The sequence below is a fragment of the Diceros bicornis genome, chromosome 17 (assembly GCF_020826845.1).
Source record: "Diceros bicornis minor isolate mBicDic1 chromosome 17, mDicBic1.mat.cur, whole genome shotgun sequence".
In the NCBI taxonomy this organism is placed as follows: domain Eukaryota; kingdom Metazoa; phylum Chordata; class Mammalia; order Perissodactyla; family Rhinocerotidae; genus Diceros; species Diceros bicornis.
In genome coordinates, this window is record NC_080756.1 from 18,549,141 (window position 1) to 18,561,766 (window position 12,626).

Consider the following 12,626-nt stretch of genomic DNA (forward strand, 5'->3'; position numbering starts at 1 on the left):
CAGCCTCCACCCTGAGGGCTGACTGCCTGGGCTGGCTCCTCCTCGTTGACTGCGGCCCCCAGCTGCAGCAAGCCTTCTTAGCCAGGACCAGGCTGGCTCTGCTGTTCTCAACACTCGTAATCCCAGGGATCCTGGGGACACAATGGAGCCTCAGACGGCCCCAGACTGGACTTCTGGATCTGATACCGCTGCGTGTGGGGCCTGGAGCACTAAATTCTGGGGACTAGCTGGGACATGTTATTTGCATTCCAAATTGTGGGATCCACCCAGGTCACACGTACACCGCTCACTCTATCTGCTTCTCTCCCACTTACCCACCTGGTAAACTGCTACTCATTCTTCACAAACCAGGCATGTCACCTCTTCCTCCAGCAGGTCAGTTAATCACTCCCTCCTTTGTGCCACCACTGGACCTCCTACATACGTTCCCCTGTCACAGCTCTTATCACATTCTAGAATTGTTCAGTAGACCGGGAGCTCCTTACAGATAGGGACATGTCTTTCATCTCTGGCTCCCTAGTACCTGGCGCTGTACCCCACACTGATAACGCTTTAGGGCTTCCACAGTGCTTTCATATGCATTAACCTTTCCAACTGTGGATCGAATGTTAGAATGTTCTTCCTTATACCAGGACAAAATCTCTCTCCTGGGATAATTTTATTTGTAGCTGGTGATCTCCCTCATTGAACAAAGACTTCCGTGAGAGAGAAATGCTAGTTCTTTGCTCTCCTCTGGTCCTAACCCCACTTACACAGAAGTCGCCCTCAGTAAATGCAACCACAGCTGCTGTCACCGCCACACTGCCTACTTCCCAGAAAGCACCCTGATAACCCCATTACGTTCCTCTGCTGCTTTCTGTCCCGTGTGTCTCCAGGGAACCAGGCAGTCCAATTTGTTTAATGCCACATGATCTGCTGCACCCACACCACATTTTATGGTCTTAATTTAATTTATTATAGACATCGTGACATGGCTCTGTTTTTCTGAGAAACTGGTCACCTCTTACATTAGCTATCTGGCCACTAGCCCTCTCCTAGATGACAAGGGCAGGAACCTTTTACCTCTCTTTTCTAGTACTGGATAATATTTCCTCCTGGAATAAGAATCAAAAACCTTAATAATGTTCACAGCCTTTGACCCAGCCAGTTCCACTACTATAAGTTTACCCTAGGAAAATGGCCAGAGATGTGCACAAAGGTGGTTTACAGCAGCACTGTTTATATGTAACAGGGGAGAGCCCCTGGGGAATTTGGTGCAATCTCTCCGGAGCAAACACAAGGGACATGGCTGGCCACAGAACATCAACAGTCCTGAGCCTGAGGTTGTAACAAAGTGGGGAAATGGTGATCTCCGGGCTCCCCCATCACCAACAGGGACTGAGGTGCAGCATGCCCTGAGGGGCTTGGAGATAGGCCAGACACTGGGCCAGCCTCTTGCCTCTCTAGTCTTGGGGTCACCTCCTCTCCCAAGTTCCCCTGGTCTCCCATGCATCTCCAAGCCCTACCTGGGAAATTGCCTAGTTCAAAGGCATCTCACAGGATAAAGCCTAGAAGGATGGGTGGTCCATCCCTCTCAGTCCAATATGTCCTCACCTCCCCACTGTGAGTCACCACTCAACTCTCTTTCTTTGCTCCTTGGAGAGTCAGAAGCTTCATTTCCTAAGTTTTTCTCGGGAGTTTCTCTCTACTTCCTCCCTGCCAGGCCTGGGTTTAATTCAACTCCCCTATAACAAGAAGTTAATTCAACACATATATTATTCATTGGTCAGATTCTTTCAGTTGTAAGTAACAAAAACATACTCAAACAAATTTCAACCAAAACAAGAAAGAAGGAAGGAAAGGAAGGAGGGAGGCAAGAAGGAAGGTGGGGGTGTGGGGGCGGGGAAAGAAAAGGAAGTAGAAGAAAGGAGAAGTCCAGGAATAAATGACTTCAGGTATAGCAGGATCTAGGAGTCTAAAACATATCATTAGGGTCCTTCCACTCTTTACCTTTATTCTCTGCTTTCTCAGTGTTGGCTTCATGCTCAGGCTGACTCTCCTTCCTCATGTAATAGAAAAGATGGCCACTAGCTGTCTAAACTTACATCACCTTCCCAGCTAATGATTCCATCAGTGGTTATGTGTGTGGCGTCATCTTTTTCACTAGTTACAGGAAATATCTCAGAGAAGGCTGAGTAGCCTGGCTTGGGTAATGTGCCTAACCCTAAACCAATCATGGTGGCCGAAGGATGAATGCACAGAGATATGATATACATATCCTAGATCCACCCTTGGTGCTGGGGAGTGAGGTGGGCCTCATCTGAACTTCATGGACTAAGAATCGAAGGAAGGTAGTTCCCTGGAGAGATGCTAGAGGGGGAAGAAAGCAGATCCTTCACACTTGACTGGCCCTGTCCCAATCTCTGTAGGTCCTTGTGCACAGTCAAGCTCCCCAGTCTCTCCTGCATTTGGTCAGGAGTCAGCTTCCACAGACTGACCATTTTATGTTCAGCAGGCAGCCCCTAATTCCAGAGCAGTCACCCGTCTCCTTCAAACAGCTCCTGATACCAGATTTGGGTCTATTCTTATAGCAAACAGCAACGGAGGCTAAGCCGGAAGATTCCTAGAGTGCGCCCAAATGTCTGGCTTCACCCTGAGTGAAGCCCACTGCCCTTGCCCACCCCAAGACAGAGGTCTCTGTGGCAGGTCCTGGACAGAAATGGGGACTCCCAGGCCCTGCAGCCATGGCTGCCACAGGTGGTGGAGCCCTGACACAGGTCTGCATCTGCCCAGAGGAAGGGGGGCCTTCTAACAATTCATAACGCTCCTTATGGGCTAGCAAGTGCCTGCCTGCAGCACAGGCACAGACGAGGGGTGATGGCCCCAAGGCTGACACAGGAAGAATTTCAAGGCTTGGCCTTTAGACCTGGGTGTGATACGGCTGAGTTATAAAGGCAGCGACCCCGCAGTTCTGTGCTCCTCTGGTCTGGCAGACAACTTGCTCCCCATTGGCTGCCAATGGCACCAAACTCTGGGGGGTGCTTCTCCGTGAAATGACACAAGAGGCATGGGGAGCAGTGGATGTACCCTTGTCTCATTTCTAGCCTTTGCGCTGCTTTCAGCTGCTTTGGGAGTAAACCAAAATGAAAGAACTTTGAGCAGGATCTAAGTGGTCTTTCTTGCCCACCCTCAAACCCAGAGCAGATTTCACAGGTCGGCCAAGCTCATGAACGAGCTGTGAGGCTCCTGCCCAGACTCCGAAAATGAGTAAGTAGAGCTTTTGGGTGGAGCTACAGGCACAGACCAAGAGAGCCATGTGTTGGCTCCACTGGCCCCTCTATGCAGGCTTGAGTGGCCCCCACACGGTTAGGAGAGCTCAATGGCTCTCCTTGGCTGCAGAGAAGTGGCCCCGGGTGCCTGTGTCGTTGTTGCTGAACATGGAGTGTTTACTATGTTCTGAGCACGTTACAAGGGATTTATACACATTATCTCATCTAAATTTCACAACAGACCCATATCAATACCCTCTTTTTAAAAAGAGAAAACTGAAGGTAAACAACTCACCCACGATTACAGAAACACCAACTGAGGGACATCACGCCATCACTCTGAGTCTCTCCTCTGACCAGGGGGAGTTCTATCAGGGCCTCTCAGCCCCACATACTGAGATGTGTCTCTCCCATAGCATCTGGCTGTAGGATAACCCTGTGAAGAATGGGTGAAGTGACCTGGCACCTCCAGAATGTTCCCAGAGAGTTTGGAACTCTCTGATTCCAAAGCCAAGTGCATGAGCCCCAGCTCCAGGACTTCACTCCTCTGCAAGGTCTCAGCGAAGCTGCTCACATGGGCCGCAGGCTGAGGCTCCCATTCAGACAGGGCTTTCTCAGCCATTGGAGTTAAAAGATGAAGGTCATATTGGCTCTAAGGTTCTCCGATTCCCCAGGTGGGATTGTTTCCTCTGTCGCATTCCAGGTTCTGTAGAAAATTCTGGTTTTTGTAGACTCAAAGCAAAACCTTAATGCCCTTGGAGGAGGTCCGGGCCCCTTTGGGCTGGTGCCCCCTATTGTCCCCTTCGGGCCCTCCCTTGGCTCCAGGACAGCCCACTGAGTTATTTCACATAAGATATGCCAGGGTGGGGGGGGACCCCATGAACAATATAAGCTCCTGCTCAACAGTGTCACAGTGGCCCAGGTTCTGTCATCCCTCTGCTCCACCCTGTCACTGTGTGGACTTTGTCCTCAGGTAGGCTTCCGAGGGGCTGTCTTATTCTTGTATCTGTTTTTTTCTAAGGAATGAAAGCTTTCCCAGAGGCCCCCAGCAGACACCCTTCTTTGCCCATCACTGGCAAGGAGAATGGGGTCACCATGTAGAGCTTAGACTAATAGCCAAGGGACCAATAAATGCTGAGGGGTCAACGACCCTGACCACTACAGCCTTCACATTTAGCACCTGTGGGTTCATCAGAGTATTGAATGCCAGGGCAGGATAACACATTACAGAGCCCATCAGGGTCCTAAAGGTCCATGTCCAGCTCCCCCCAGTGCAGCTTCTTCTCCTTCTATTCTTGGGGCATCCGTGTTTTGTACCTGTGAAGTCACTCGGTGGTTTGTCAAGCCTGGAATAGTTTCCCATAAACCTCTTATCACAGCTGAACTCCAGGACATTTTAAGTCTTGATCATTAATAAGCCAAGCCAATATATTTTCAAAGTTTGAGTTCACCCCTTGTTGTGACAATATATGCCTGTCACATCTTCCTGTAGTCTGGCAGAATATGCATATATATCAAGGCCCCACCTCAGGTCTGTCTTCTGTTGGTAGTATAAGATATGAAGGAGCTCATTCATGCTCCTCTAAGGCCCTGCTGAAAAAAATTACGTTATATAAATAAACTGGATAATCCACACCCCCAATCCCCTTGTCTATGAAGGAGTTAAAGGATTCAGAGGTCCTTGAGATGTTCCGGGGCGTCCCTGCAAGTTGAAAAAATTACATGGGCAGGTAAGAATGTGGGTTTTTCCCTCACTAACCATGGGTTTTTCTTGGTACCACTCCTCACCAAATACTGCCAACTTCCTGTCTGGCAGTGGGTCTCAACTCTGAGAAAACCTATGTACATCCCCGTTGTGGCCAACTGTTCTACCCACTACCCCAGTGGGGGGTTTGCAGGGCTTCATTGATAATCAGCAGCTCTTCAAAGAGTTTCTGTAATCCCTGATTTCAAACAATAAAATCTATTTTAATCTGCTGTCAGCAAACATAACCCACATTCCATTCATGGAGGAAGAAAAGGTTACTCTAGTTTAGGGCTTCCTTTCAGTCTCTCCTCCTGATCTCTGGGTGATTAGAAATCCCTGAGATCAAAGCCCTCTGGATTTATCCGCAGATCCAGATGGAACTAACCCAGGAGAGGGCAGAGGGACAGTACTTGGCTCTGTGTGGCTTCTGCCCACTCTACCCACCACACCGCGGGGAAGGACCACATTGTACCTACACGCTGCCTTTGGAGAGTGCCAACGTTTTTAAAGGCTGGATTTAAAATCAGACAGAGGGTAGCTGGAAGAGCCAGGAATCAACCTGGGTCTCACTCCAAAACTGTTTTCACTTTGCCAAAATCATACGCTGTTGATATGTCTGTCTGCCTAGAAAACCCAAAAGAATCCACTCGAAATCTATCAGAGCCACAAAGAGAGCTCAGTAAGCTGACTGCTTTTAAAGTAACTTGAGCTATTTCAGACAACATAATAAAAAAAGTTACTAATTAAGGCACTTGCTAAAATCAGGATGACTCCTTCTCTGGGCTATTTCTAGAAAGAATCAAAAGAAAATGGTAACAATGGCTGCCTCTGGGGAGGAAAACTAAGTGACCAGGGATGGGAGTAGGAGGGAGACTTACACTTCACTATACTTTTGGAATTTTGATTGTTCTGCCATATGTACATTTTACGTATTGAAAATAAGTAAATAAGATTCCATGAGAATTTCAGGACATTAAGAGGACATTAGACATCAGGACATGAGAACTGCCCTTGAGTTATTCTACCTCTCCTTTACTTTCAATCCAAAGCAATATTAAACAACATTCAGATGCTATCCAATAGATTTCACCCTCTCTAATGAAAGTTACTGTTTTTTCAAAGTCTAAGAAGATAGGAACCTCCTCTCCTATTTTTTAGGGATGGATAACAGAGGTTTTGCTGTAAGCTGGGGGATAGTTTGCTCTGGGGGAATAGTTTATTACTCCTTTTATTACTTCCCTTTGGGCAAAATAACTATCAGGTTGAGATCCAATTACATGTTTCAGAAGGCTGAATATGCATACCTCTTTCTTTTTTTTTAAGAGAGCTATTAAACAATAAGATATCATGATTTGAGGCAGAAAGAGTTCTCGCAGCAAACCTTGTAAGCATTTAGATGTTTTATTCTTCACAATTATTAAATTTCTCTTTTGCAGAAGGTACACACAGATCCTGGGCATCTTCGGTGCTTCCTCTGCAAACTTTCCCTGCTAAGTGGAGCCAGCACCTGCTCCTGATGGGCAAGTCTCCTTCATTCTGCCCCCACCCCAGAGGTGGGTGTCCCCTCACCAGGGACTGTGTGTGGAAGGAGGAGACTTGATAAGGACCAAAGCTGATGTCAGTAGCCCACAGAGCTGCCCTTGTCTCAGCTTGCTTCAACCGATCTGCTCCCCACCACATTTCCTGCCTTATGGGGGGAACCCCCCGGAAGCACACTGATGTGAAAGCGAAACTCAGAACACCCAAAAACAGAAACCAAAACAAAGCCAAGAAATAAAAATAAGAGAGTGAGCAAAAAACGAAATTCACAGGACTTCCTGAGGAGCAAGGAAGTCAGGCAGGTCCTGCAGACGAGCTGAACGATGAGGAGACTTTCCGTGATGAATGTGCAGAGATGATTTCTGGAGAGACGGACCGAGGTCAAGGGAGGGAGGAAATGTATCTTTCATTGTATACCTTTTTACAGTGCTTGAATTTTTTTTAACTATGTGCCTATATAACTTTTTCAATTAAAGAAAACTATTTTTTTAAGTGGCCTGCCACCAGTGGCAGACTGAGCTCGCAGTCACCATTCTGCGGTGGCTCATCTCCAGACCTTCCTGGAGCGGAAGGCAGGGAGCCCAAGCCGTCCTTCCTGCTAGGAGGGAACAGCTCAGTGCATGACACATCAGGGGTGGGTCACACATCCTGTGGACTACGTGCGCCTCCAAATTAGGCAGCTGATTCTTCTGAGGACTCAAAGTCACGTTTAAAATCACCAAGTAAAACGGGATGGGTAATCTGCTTCTAGAATGTGGAACACACAACACAGACTGATACTGCTTCCTTGGGAAGCTGGGCACCGCCCTCTCAGGAACTCCAGGATGGGGTTAGTGGACATGACTCTGTCCTGGGGAAGAAGTGAGGCTGTGAGTCCAGCCTAGCCCATCACCCTCAGGTCAGCTTGGGTCCTGACTAAGGTTCAAGGGCCAGGTAAGGATCACACACTCCCTGAGGAGTGTGTGGAGTTAGAGGAAGGGTGGGGCAACGACTGCAGGGTCAGACCGATACAGGAGTCTAGCCCCCAGAAAGAGACAAATGAGGGCCGCATCCCACAGTCTTCAATAGGAAATGCCCTTATTCTGAGGAAGATAGCTATCGAATAAGGCAAGTGACAAGAATGGTGGCAGCTGGAACAGTGGGAGTTAGGATGAGCCCTGAGGGCCTATAAAGGGGCTAAAATGGATGATCAAGGTAAACTCTGTAGAAAGTCTCCTTTTAGGAACATGAACCCCAAGAGTCTCTAGTGTGAACAAAAGGGAGTTGGGGTGGAGGATTACTCAGCTTACTTACAGGAGACGAGTGATCATGCCCAGAGTGAGGGGACGCCTCCTCTTCTACTCCTTTGGGAATGTCTGTCCTTCTGATCTAGTGCAGTTGAGCAAGATCTTATCCATGCTTCACCGGCCTCCTTCCTCCAGACTCCATCACTGGTAAACCTCTGGCCTCCTGAATAGCTCAGTCCTACCACAGGGTCCCAGATTAAAAACAAGATTACTTCGGGGTTGGCCCCGTGGCGCAAGCGGTTAAGTGCGTGCACTCCGCTGTGGCGGCCCGGGGTTCGTCGGTTCGGATCCCGGGCGCACACGGATGCACCGCTTGGCAAGCCATGTTGTGGCGGCGTCCCATATAAGGTGGAGGAAGATGGGCACGGATGTTAGCCCAGGGCCAGTCTTCCTCAGCAAAAAAAAAAAAAAAAAATAAGAGGATTGGCAGATGTTAGCACAGGGCTGATCTTCCTCACACACACACACACACAAAAACAAGATTACTTCTCTCCATCCAACTGTTAATCCCCAAGTGGCTTCCCCTGCCCTTCCCAGTTGGCATCAGAAGTCTTCTTGCTCACATCTACCCACCCACACTTCCGCTCCCAGGTCTTACGGACCTAGAAATACAAACTGGTTTAAATATCAAAACAAAAGAAAAACAGAATTAGTGGTCCAACTTTCTACCATACAAAATTTCCGAATTATCAGCTATTTGGAATCTTGAGTGGTCCATGCTACTTCTCTGTCATTGAGATAAAGACCCAAAAGATTGCATCAGAGAACCCTAGAGCCGGAGAGAGCCGGTGAGCAGCCCCAGGCCCTGGCGGGATGATTCAGAGCATGAGTTGGGGAAATGAATTTTCCTGGATTCTGATTCCAGCCCTGCCACTACTTGTTCAATGGTTCTCCAAGTTTAGCGTGCTCCAGAATCACCTGAAGGACTTTTAAAAATACAAATTGCTGGTCTCCATCTCTAGAGTCTCGAATTATTTAGGTCTGGGTGGGACCCAAGAATCTACATTTCTAACAAATTTTCAGATGCTGCTGCTGCTGCTGCTGCTCGGGAACCACACTTTGAGCAACACTCTAGCTGTGTGATCAGCTGCCTCCCATGTGTATTCCGGATAATAATCGCAGGTATTTGCTGGGGCTGGCGTTTACCTGAGACCTGGCATATGAAGCCCTTAGCATTGTTCGTGGCAAACAGTTAATACCTGCTCTTGTTGTAGGACGGAGGGGAGGAGTGATTTGTCCCAGACCACCCCGCCAATGAGAAGCAAACCTGGGACGGAGCCTCGGGGCGCCTCGCCTCCCGGCCGCGTTTTTCCCCTCCAGTGCGGCTGCCTCCCGGCTCTGAGCGCTCCGGCCGCGCCGCCACCGCGCCCGTGCCGGGCACGCTGCGGTTCCATGCACACGCTGCTCCGCGCCACCGGCGGCTCGGCTAATGCCTGTCGTCTTTCAGGTGGCTAGGACTCTTTGATCTTTTTCGGCGCTGAGAGCCTGGCCGCAGAGGCTGCATCCCGGGGTGGGCTGAGATCTGGAGAAGCTGGGCTCCTGGCAGCGGCCGGCAGGTGTGGTGCACGGGGCAGGAGATGCCCCTCAGCCGGCCGCCAGCCTCCAGGCGGCCCTAGGAGCCGCTGGGCGTTCCGCTGCCCGCAGAGGCGCTCGGGGCCGCGGCGGGCGGCCGCCTGCACCTGGCGCGGCAGGGGAGGGGAGGGGAGGGCGCGCCCCAGCGGCCCTGCAGGGCCCGCCCCGGCCCCGCCCTCCAGGACGTCCCGTCGGGAGCCCGGCGAGCTGCTCGGCGGCGCGGCTGCGGCTCTTCCTCTTCGCGACAGGTAAGCGGCCGAAGCAGCCCGTGACCCTCACGGGCCCCCGCCCCCCGGACTTGGAACCCAGAGCTCTCCCGCTTCTCGGGACTTTCCTCCAAGCGAGCTCGCTTCTGCCAAGTCCTTGCTCCCCACCTCCCCCCTCCGCCGCCTTCCCCTCCTCCGCTTCCTCCTCACCACCCCCGACAGTAAAATGAAGGGGCTGAGCCACACTGGTCCTCATCTGTCGTCGTGGCCTCTAGCTCCTCCCTCGGGAGGACCCCTCTCCACCTTTGCGCCTTAAGGAATGAATGAAAAGCTCAGACCTCTGGGACTTGGAGGGGTGGGGTGGGAGAGGGGCAAGCCATAGCTCTCCCTTCAGGGCTCTACAGCCTCTTCCCCTCACCCCCCCCCCCGCCCCCGCGTCTTTCTGTGTCGCGTCTCCCCAAGTTGGGCCACCCCATGTGCTCCGCTGCAGAAAATCTTTCAGAGAGCTTCCTCCTGCCAGTGCCACGTTGCTCCTGAGCAGAAGGGGCACATGAAGAGAAACGTCCCTGGTGGGGGTCGGGTCTCGGATGTCCTCCCTCTAGAGGCTTGGGCCCTTTGGGGGGTGGGGGCTGTGTGGTATTGTGGAGAGGGAGTCTGATGGGTGGTCATGACTGTGACTGTCACCAACTTCCCGATTTCCCCGTCACTTGTTCCGAGCCCCAGGCCAACCCAAAGGAGAAACAGGTTGTTACTTGCCCCCAGAGCCAGTCATCCCAGACCCTGTGTGTATGGTGGGGTGCGAGGGAGCGTTCAGTCTGCTAGCAAAGCTTGGAACAGACCCCCTCTATTAGCCAACAACTCATTGCAACTGTCCCAGGGAGGATTTTAATGTCCTGCTCTCCAGACCCACAAATGCAGTTTACAGACACTGGATGAGGTTAGCAACTCTGGACGCACCAAAGAACCTGGGGCTGGTAGTCATTTTACCAGAGATATGTGTGCACTACCCAGGCCCTGGTCTCTCTAATAGGTGAGCTGTGTCCCCGCCCATCACAGGAAGAGTAAAAAGGATGAGACAGGCAAATTCATGTGATGAATAGTACAAGCTAAGGTGAGGGATCTGAAATATACTTTGGATCCAATTATCCAGCAGAAGGCAGTATCATCGCGGGTACTTCCTTAGCTCCTGTTCCTCAACAGTGCCATTCACTTTAGACACCCAGAGGTAACAAGACAAAACTACTTTCAAGGGCAGCAGAGCAGAAAGCAGGAAAGACTGTCAAAGGGAAGAAGTAGTCTGGAGCTGGCAGAACCATGAAGGATACTGGGCTGCGCGAGATGGCTTCATTCTTGGTCATCACTGCCCACAGTTGGCGGGATAGCTGACTGCCATCCACAGCAGCATGGAAGAACTCAGGCCTGAAAAAGGGAGGCCCTGATGCTGGTCAGATGCCCTCTGAGATCAGAAATATCTTAGCCCAAGTTCAGTTGGGAGAAACCTGGATAGGAGATGTGACCATGGGCTTCGTCCATGTAGCCACTGCCTAGAACAGAAGTCAGGAACAAGAGAGGCAGCTAACCCTAGGGCCAAAGTGCTCTCAGTGCAGGGTGGCAGTGGGCGTAAGGGAGGCAGGTAGCTGACTCAGCTCTGTCACTCATTTAGCTAACCTTGGCCAAATCACATAAACACTCCCTGGGTGGGGAGCAAATGAGAAGGTGTAAATGAAAGTGCTTTGGCAAAGCTCCAAGCACCAGCTAATGGGGCAAGACAGTGTGGTGTCGTGGTTAAGACAGCGGGCTTTGGAGAGACATGGGCCTGAGTGCAAATTCTGCCTCTGCTACTTCCTAGCTATGTGACCTTGGTCAAGTTACTTAACCTCCCTGTGCTTTGGCTTCCTTCTGTGTAAAGTGGAGAAGATAACTGTTACTTGATTTGATATGGTAAGTAGTAACATTGACAGTGATGGTGGTATTGTCCTCAACCTCCTCTGGCTCCCACAAACATGTTCTCACATCTCCAGCCCCGGAAGTGAAGCTGAGGGCCAGAGTGGGTGTCTAGGCACCAGAGGGACCCAGTGAACGGTCATGCCAGAGACTTGGGTGAACTTGGCTCTTCACGCAGCCCTCTGCCCCTCTGGGAAATCCCCAAATGCCTGTTCTCATTCGATGGGAATGAGAGTGAGGGTTTGAATGAACGAGGGGTCAAGTGCAGGGCAGGGCCTGTCTCTGTGTTCAGCTCAATGCTGTGATTGTGCTGTGTAAAAGGCTTGCTCAGTGAACAAGGATGGGTTCAGTCTGGGGAGAAAAAGGACTGTTAGAAGACTCTTTTGTGACACCTGAGAGCCCTGTGGGCTCAGGTTATTCTGTACCCTGGACAACCTGGTCCTGAGCCCTAGGTAGAGATTTGAAGGCAGGAAGAAACCCAGTCCTCACCCTCAGCTCCACATGTGGCAGAGAACAAAGGGCAGGAGGAGCGGGGCGGTGGACTAGCATCACCAAATATCTCAGGACCCAGGGACACTGCAGGGATGAGAAGGCTCCGTGGATTGGTCAGGAAAAGCACTCTGGAGGCAGAAGATTGGGGACCAGGATTTAAAGACTGAGAAGGACAAAGAAAACAGGATCTAGGTGGCCTAGTGTCTGGACCTGTTGCTTCTCCCTCCCCCATAAAATCTAGTGGAGACGTCCCACATGGGGAAACGTGGGTGGTGAAACGTAGAAACAAATACACCGGGAAGCTGAGGGCAGTTAGATGCCCCTTAGTCTAAGAAGGCTTCTTAGAGGAGGGAGTTTCGAGTAAGAATTTGAAAGAGAAAAGAAACATGGCTTGCTTAGCAAGAATATAAGGGAAAGGCTTTGAGGAGGAAAAGACAGCCGGTGAGGGTGAGTAGCAAACAGGAAGCAGACTGCCCGGGCTGTGTTTCTGCTACAATCCAGCCGTGCTAAAGGAATATGAATACGGCTGTTCCCATTGGGAAAGGAAGAGAGAGGCCTGCAGCAGAGGAGGCTGGCAGCAGCTTCTGCTGAT

At 50.7% G+C, this 12,626-nt stretch overlaps 1 protein-coding gene across 3 annotated transcripts in view; it reads left to right on the forward strand.

Annotated features, from left to right (window-relative positions):
• Nucleotides 1-12,626, forward strand: part of GALNT6 (polypeptide N-acetylgalactosaminyltransferase 6) — a 74,404-nt gene that overhangs the window by 30,535 nt on the left and 31,243 nt on the right. The window contains exon 1 of one of the 3 annotated variants that reach the window (XM_058558239.1): nucleotides 9,586-9,640. The exons of 1 other annotated variant lie outside the window; for it this stretch is intronic. The gene's annotated coding sequence lies outside the window, so the exon portion shown is untranslated. Of the gene's footprint in view, nucleotides 1-9,585; nucleotides 9,641-10,956; nucleotides 11,540-12,626 lie in introns of those variants that run through there. One more of the 3 variants, XM_058558238.1, reaches the window with a different exon arrangement.